The 6,740-nt window shown below is 52.6% G+C and overlaps 1 long non-coding RNA gene across 1 annotated transcript; it reads left to right on the top strand.

Annotated features, from left to right (window-relative positions):
- Positions 1–2,574: 2,574 nt before the first annotated feature.
- Positions 2,575–3,329, top strand: LOC144219455 (uncharacterized). Its single transcript, XR_013331418.1, has 2 exons — positions 2,575–2,737; positions 2,901–3,329. It is a non-coding gene; the product is annotated as an uncharacterized LOC144219455 (long non-coding RNA).
- The last annotated feature ends 3,411 nt before the right edge of the window (positions 3,330–6,740 follow it).

Consider the following 6,740-nt stretch of genomic DNA (forward strand, 5'->3'; position numbering starts at 1 on the left):
CCCCTTTTTTCCCCAAGAGAAGACAGTGTGGAAAGATCCAGTCAATAACACCCCATCACTGCCTGGGGATAGTGTACTCACCAGACAGCTAGGACCAGCTTACTTCCAACTACTGTGGGGCAAGTAGTGCGTGTTTTATGCCCTTTACTTGGGGCTGTATCATTTCAGGAGACATTCAACTGCAGAAAATAGAAGCCCCGGCCAGCAGCGGCTTAAACCATAGGAACACACTCGGTTTATTTGATGAGAAGGCAAGCAGTTCAAAGCCCCAAGATGGCGGGACTTCATCAGAGTTTCTAGGGTTCTCCTGCCATTTCTCTTAGGATCAGTGTGGCTTCCCTCATTCCAGGTGTCATATTCTCGTGTAATAACATCCCAGAGAGAAAGCAGTGCTGCCAGAGTGGTAAGAGAGCTTCTCTATTTGACCAAGAAAGAAGCGTGTTTCCCACAAGCCCCTAGCAGCCTGCCCCTCACCTCCCATGTACCTGGGGCCCAGGGGCCACTTGCGGCCACACGGCAAGGGTACAGAGGGTGCCCGGCTCTCCAGCTCTGGGGCTGGAAGCAGCTACTGGAGAAAGGGATTGGACTGGCTGGTGGATAGCCATTCCTACAGTGATACAGTCAGGCCACGGGGACTTCTAAGAGGAAATAATTTCTAGAGAGTAGCAAAGTGCACCACTCTGCTTGGATGCAAATGGTAACTGGGTTTCCTGAACTGTTAAATTAAACATGCATAACTGATTTCCTCTTCCTGCCGCTGCGCGGCCTCTGACAATCCATCTCTCCTGCTGTCTGGAGCGCAACATCCATCATCCTCAGAGTGTAAAATCCTTATTATTTTATTTGTCCCTTGTTTGCTGGTCCCTCCTTGCTGTCTCCGGTATTTTTTGTTTCCATTCCTTGCTTTGCTGGGACTTTTTGATTTATCCCATCGCGGGAGGTCTGTCTGAGAAGGCAGCGGATATTTATTCCCCTCCATATTTCAGAAGCTCTGAGCTGGGGCCGCCCTGTCACACAACTTTAAGGGAGGCATCCATTACCCTGTGCCTTGCTCAGGGCTGGAGGAAGCGACACTGCTTTCAGGCCACGGAGGAGTGGCTTCATTGAGAGGATACAATGTTAAGTTCCTCTTCCGAAAAGAAATTTATCGGCAGCATCTTCTCCCGTTGCCACTGCCTTGGCTTAAGTCTTTATTACATCTCCCTTGAACATTGCAGTGGCCTCCTGACTGATGTCCCTGTCACCCATCCTTCCTCCCTGCAGCGATATTTCAAGATACCAAGAACTGCTGCTCCTCGCGTGCTTAAGTGGCCTCCCTTTGTAAACAGAATAAGGCGTAAACGTACTTGCGTGGCGCTCGGGTGTGTTTTTGGGTTCTGGCACAATCGCTCTCCAGCCCCCTAGGCACCGGGCTTGCCAGTCTGCTCACCATCGCCTTCCTATCACCTGCGACTTCTCCCCTCGGCGGCGTCACTCACTCGCTCCTGCCGTGGGAATAGTGTCCTGTCCACCTGTCAGTAGAAAGGCTTCCCATCCCTAGTGGATGGAGGGCGTGTCCTCAGGGCCATCGCGCACGCACTTGACTCCTTGGGAAGTAGCACTCCTACTTTGTAGACGGTTGTGTGCAGCTTGGGGTGGATGACAGTGGGCCGTCCTTCCTTACCACGGGTAGGACCCCCGTCCCCCCCGCCGGGCCAGCCGGCCAGTGTCCTTGTCAGAGATATGCAGGCCCAGACCGCAGTCACCCAGGGAGCCACTGTGCCCAGAGGTGTGCCCTGAGGCATCACAGCTCAGTCTTCTTTGCTCCCGGCGGGGCCTTGGCCCGGGGGCTCCCTCCCATGTGTTAGGGGCGTGGTTACGGCTCAAGTTCTTCCTAATCGTCCCTTTCTGCTTTGCTTTGCTTCTTGGCCAGAGTGGCATTTTGTGGGTTGCAATCGGAAGCTGTCAGTAATACCTCATCTGAAGACCCCAGCCTGTGCCAAACAGCCGTTCCCTCCAGGTGGCCTGTCGTTCTTTATCGTTCTCATGGGCCTCTCCCGGCTGGGCTGTGACCCTGCTTCTCTCTGCGTCCCAGCACCTGGCACAGGAAGCCCATAGGTGACGGGACTTGAACGCCCTGCTCCTCCCTCTGCCTCACTGGTCCCCCCCGAGGCTCTGACCCAGGGTGCCCTGCTGTGTTGGGAATTCCTCCCACATCTCCCGTGGCCACCGGTCACCCTCCACACACACACACACACACGCACACACACACACACACACACCAGTCATCTTGCCCTCTCCCCGACTGTACATCACCGACTGTTTGCAGCCCCCTCGGGAAACAATGGCCCCAGGACATGAGTGTTCGGGCGGTGGGCTGGGCACTGTACCTACGGAAACAGACAACAGGCCTGCACTCAGTAAGCTTGCAGGTCAGGGACACCCGGGTGAAGCACGGCGTGTGCTGAGGCACTGGCGAGGAGGGTGCGGCTAGCAGAGGAGTGAGGGGTGGTGGGCAAGGCACAGGCTTTGTGACATCGCACATCCTTCGGAATGTCTTCACATCTGCTGCATTATCTGTCCAAGGGGCTGGTTTCCATGGAAGCTGTGGAAGTGGTTGAGTGCACGCTCCCTTCTTAGATCGGTGGCGTCATCCAGTAGGTGTTAACTAAAGAGAGGAAATGAACTGACACATAAATTGGCATTTTTCTTCTCAGGCCAAGAAGGAGGAGAAGAAAATTCCAGAAAGAAAAAAAAGGTGCTGACAAACATGGGCTGCACGAAGGGTGTGGTGTTTTGGGGGGATGGTAAGAGGTTCACTGTGGTTGAAGGTTCATGGGTGTGGCTAAAATTGCTGTGGCTCAAGTTTCTGGAAACTTTCTTTTCTTTTTTTTTTTTTTAAATGTTTTATTTATTTCTAGGAGAGAGAGAGAGACAGCGTGAGCAGGGGAGTGTCAGAGAGAGAGGGAGTCACAGACTGAAACAGGCTCCAGGCTCCGAGCTGGCAGTCAGCACAGAGCCCGACGCGGGGCTCGAACCCACGAACCGCGAGATCATGACCTAAGCGAAAGTCGGACGCTTAACCGACTAAGCCACCCAGGCGCCCCTGGAAACTTTCTTGAAAGACAGCTGTCCTGGATCCTTTACCCCTCCTTTGTCCCTTCCTCCATCCTCCTGCCTGGAACGCAGATGTAAAGGCTGGAGCTGGAGCCACCATCTTGGACCATGAGATCTTGCAGAGCAGTGAGCTAGTAGGAGCCGGGTCTCCAAACATTTCATGGAGCAAGGCCCTGGATTCCCCGACTGTGGGTTTTCTTACAAGGGGAAAATAAGCTTCCTCATTTGAGCCACTATTATTGTGGATTTTTGTTCTTGCAGAAGAATCTAATCATGGAGGTGATGGGATAGGGATGGGTGAGGGGAGAGGTATTTACAGGCCAATGAAGGAGTTTAGGTCTCAGCGGACCAGCAACCGAGAGCACGGTGTGATTTTGAAGGAAGGTGGCTTTGCACCAGNGAGGAGGTGAAGGGGCCCAGTGAGGCCTGAAGCCCAGGCCACATTCCAGAGTGAGCCCTGAGCTGCTCACAGGACTTCCACGAAGTAAAGAGAAAAGGGGTGAAGTATGAAAGCATCCACCCCGCTGAGGCCGTTCCTGGCCGTGGGGGCTGCAGGGAAGGCCCAGGGCGAGGGCGGGCATGGGGGCGAGGGGAGCCTCCTATGATGTCTCTCTCTACAGCCCCACCTGCCTCTGAAGGCAGTGACTACTCCCGCCCTCCACGCCGCCCCTCATCATGGTGCAGCTGCCTTGACTCTTTCAGGGACCTTCGTAGGTCCTTGCTTTTAGGGACCAAGTCCAATGCCCTGAGCTGTGCGGGCTTCCTCTGAGGATGCAGGGACCCAGCAGCCCCAACTGGCAGAGAAGGGGCCTCTGGGAGGAGGCGTTCCTAGTCCAACAGGTGCCTGATGAGAACAGGCAGGAGTGAGGTCACCAGCTGCAGCGTGGCTGGTGGAAGGGGGGAGATGCCCAGAGGCCACGCAGCCGCGATCAGCTCCAGGGGCGGCGGGGGAGGGGGGTTCCAGGATCTGGATCTGGAGCCCCCGGGACAGGAACACCGAGAACTGAGCAGAACAGCGTGTGGGTGCTGGGTAGCCCTAGCTACTTCGCACACGGGTGTGTGATATGCTCCTAAGGGCACCACAGCATAACCCTCATGGGTCAAGTGGGTGAACTGGTCTCCAGAAGAGGGAAGGTGAGCCTAGTGACTCCATGGGCACCCGGCACTCTCTTCTGGGCCCTGCTGAGTCGTATGCTTAGCACCATGGCAATTTCCAGTGTCCTCCCAGTATGAGTAGTAGAGCCCGTGACTCAGGAACTGGCCGGACCTCAGCCCACCAGTTAGTCTTCCGGTTCTGTGGGTCTCGAGGAAGGCGGGGCTTGATGACTGGTGGGTCACAGGGGAGCTTGGTTTGTCCGCTCTGAGGGATATTCAGAGAACATTTAATGACATGCCAATGTCCACGGTGCAATGTGCAGCAAAAATAAAACACAGCGTGGGCAACGTGCTAGGGATTTTAAGACAAAGATTTACTCATGCGGACACACAAAGCTGGTTTGGAAGGGCTTCCCAAAGTCTCCTCCAAGTGCACTGGGGGCTCGTCTGGAAACTCACTGTGCTTCCATACCAATCCTCTGCAGTAATCACTGGGGTCTGGGGTTTACCAAAGGATTTTAATAGACCATATTTTTAAAAAATCCGCATAGATGGCTGTGAAAGAATTAACAAGGAAGCATCACGTAGCAACAGAAAAGCCTCCTCAATAGGGAAAAAATCGAATTTTCTATGTTCTAACTCCTACCTCTTCACGGCTTCCGTAAAGTGAGACCTGATTCCTGGACTTCTTCTCATCATTTTTTTTAAAATTTGTGCCTCATACATCATCCTTTGTTCCTTTCATGAGTTCATAAGAAAGCGTACAAAACCATGCTTCCTTAGGCACAATTTCCTCCAACAAGGTGGTTGGGGACAGTTTGAATAAAACATTCATTCAGGTCAATGAGCTGCTCCTGGCACAGTCAGCACATCCAGGGATGGATGTTAAAGACCTTAAGTAAGGTCTTATCTTTGTGCCGTAATCTGGAAAATTCTCTGAAGACTTGTCAGGTTCAGTTCTAAAATCATGCAGGAAAATAAATACCCATTTTCCTCTTGCTGGTGTTAACCGACAGAAAATAGGCAGTCTGCCCCGGTCCTCGAGAAGTCCTGGCTGAAATAAGACCTTAATTAAAGCTCTGGTCCCTCTTACCTGGACTGGACCTCAATGTTGGCTTAAATAATCTGAACAGATGGATCTGATCCTGTCTTCACCCTCTTCCTGCCCTGTCTCTGTAGGTTACAGGCTCACCAGACACTAAACTGATGGCGAAAATTGTTCTAACTGAGCAATAGCACCTATAATTTATTGAGTCACTAACATATTTCAGGTACGTGCAGTGCAAGTCCCACCGAGTTATTTGCACAATAGTTCTGCGAAGTGGATATTGCTACACCCATTTTTAAGATCAGGAACTGGATGTTGAGAAAGTTGACTTGCCAAAGAGATGCAGCCAGTAGTGGCTGAGCCTGGCTACTTGGCGGGGTCTCTTGGCTTCTTCTCTTGGGTCCCCACTGTGTGATTCCATCCACAACCTCTGTGTGCTCTGGAGGAAAATGAGGAGGAGTTGGGTCAGGACATTGGTGGCTGTTTCATGAGGACATACTGCATCCTTGCAATTTATGAATCATTTATAATGACTATTTTAACTGTCTCCGCCCTTGGTTTCATGAAGGCAGGGATTATGTGTACGTTTCTACCACGTATTCCTGACATATAGCAGAGTACTTGGCATATAACAGATGCTCAATAAATGTTGATATCTCTTTTGAGTATAATCTCTATCAAAGAAAACACCTACTTAGGTAGCTGTTCTGTCCTGCACTGGCTTATCCTTACTCCCAGGAATCCACCGAGCACACATAGTACTGCCAAGTTCTTGGCCCCAAAGCCCTTCCCTCCCATCTCTGCCTGAATCCTGTTCATCTCCGTGTGAGGTATGGCCCTTGTCCCCTGAAGGACTCCTCCATTCATGACCTCTGTCTCCTAGCTGCTTTCAAACCATTCACATTATCTTAGTTCTTCAATTGTCTGTTCTGTTTCCATCCAAGCCCCCCTTTCCTAAGAAGCCACCAGCTTCTCTGTGATGCACGAGGAGGTGCAGACAGGCAGGCAGCTGTTGTAAACTGGCTCTCCAGAAAAAAATAAAGAGAAAGAAAAAGAGAGAGGCAGAGGCAGACAGGGGTGATTTTCAGTGTTTGCCTATATATATATGAAATACATAACTTCCGAGAGGTGGCGCCCGCCACAGGCTGCTCTCCTGCCTCCCCTCCCCCCAGATGCCAGCCCCACATCAGAGGGGCTCGCTGGTCTGGAGTAGCGGCCTGTGGGCTACGGCGACGGGACGGTCCAAGCCACCCCGACAGTCTCTGTAGAGTACGCACCAGGCTCCACTGAGCTCTCCCAGCCCACCGAGGGGCAGACATACCTCTCTGCTCTGTCCCGCGTCCTGAGGTCATTGTGGGGAAAGCCACACAGTGCATCCATGGGCACACCCAGGCGCCCCGTGGGAAAGTGGGCCATGGCTGTAGAGCAGATCATCTCCCCTAGGGGTCCCCAGATGGACCAGGTGGCCCCGGGCACGCAGGGCAGGGATTATTCAGAAAAG

The sequence above is a fragment of the Crocuta crocuta genome, unplaced genomic scaffold, assembly GCF_008692635.1.
Source record: "Crocuta crocuta isolate KB4526 unplaced genomic scaffold, BGI_CrCroc_1.0 scaffold89, whole genome shotgun sequence".
Taxonomy (NCBI): Eukaryota; Metazoa; Chordata; class Mammalia; order Carnivora; family Hyaenidae; genus Crocuta; species Crocuta crocuta.